Raw genomic sequence first — 1,167 nt, 5'->3', positions numbered from 1 at the left:
AACCCATGGTGAAGGCACCTTCTTAGTAAGTCCTTGTATCTCTCCCATGCATCGTAAAGTGTTTCTAAATCCATCTGCACAAAAGAAGAGATATCATTATGTAATTTAGCCGTTTTAACCGACGAAAAATATTTTAGTAAAAATTTCTCGGTCATTTGTTCCCAAGTAGTGATAGATCCTCGTGGTAACGAGTTCAACCACCGTTTAGCTTTGTTTCTCAGTGAAAAGGGAAATAACCGAAGACGAATGGCATCATCAGAAATGCCATTGATTTTGAATGTATCGCAAAATTCCAGGAAATTTGCTAAGTGAGCATTGGGATCTTCATCCTGCAAACCATCAAACTGAACAAACTGCTGTATCATCTGAATAGTGTTAGGTTTTAATTCAAAAGTGTTTGCAGCTACAGCAAGTCTAACTATGCTAGATTCAGTTCCTGTTAAAGAAGGTTTAGCATAATCATACATAGTACGTGGAGCACGATTTTGATTAGCAACAATTGCAGGAGGTAGCTGATTGCCTTGGTTTTCAGCCATCTCATCGGTTGGGGTTTGAGTATCGTCTTCTCGCTCGTTCTCCGTGTATCGTAAGCTATGCCTTATTTCTCTTTGATTTTTACGAACTGTGCGATCGATTTCTTCATCAAAAAGTAATGGTCCTGACGGGTTTCTTCTAGTCATAAACTATAAAAACCTGTCAAGAGAAAGAATTAGTAAATTAATAAAGAATAATAAAATAAAATTGCAAGAAAAATAAATGGCTAAAATAATAAAAATTTAGTGTTCCTAATATTCCAGTTCCCCGGCAACGACGCCAAAAACTTGATCGCGTGATTCGTAACAAGTAATAAATATTTATAATGAAGATCAAACCTAGACTGACTATTATCACAACGAAAAGGCAAGCGAACCTATCGAACAATAGTTTAGTAATGGCAAGACTGGGATATCGTACCTAAGGGAACCAAAAGTTCTAGTAATAACTATCTTTTTATTATCTAGCCTAAGAATAAAAGGGGTTTGTTTTAATTAACTAATTATTTAAACTAAGAACGCACAGAGAAAATGTGACAGCCCTAATTTGACCTTAGTCGGAAAGTGGTTTCGGGACCACAAAACCGAGTCGTAAAAATAATTAACCATTAAATTTTGTGTTTATTGTATGTGA

The 1,167-nt window shown here is 35.6% G+C and overlaps 1 non-coding gene across 1 annotated transcript; it reads left to right on the top strand.

The window, feature by feature from the left end:
- On the top strand, window positions 1-106 carry LOC121228506 (small nucleolar RNA R71). The gene has a single exon (XR_005926082.1). It is a non-coding gene; the product is annotated as a small nucleolar RNA R71 (small nucleolar RNA).
- The last annotated feature ends 1,061 nt before the right edge of the window (window positions 107-1,167 follow it).

Source organism: Gossypium hirsutum, chromosome A04 (genome assembly GCF_007990345.1).
Source record: "Gossypium hirsutum isolate 1008001.06 chromosome A04, Gossypium_hirsutum_v2.1, whole genome shotgun sequence".
Classification (NCBI taxonomy): Eukaryota; Viridiplantae; Streptophyta; class Magnoliopsida; order Malvales; family Malvaceae; genus Gossypium; species Gossypium hirsutum.
The sequence above is the reverse complement of the archived record's forward strand: the minus strand, read 5'-3'. Positions and strand labels throughout refer to the sequence as shown.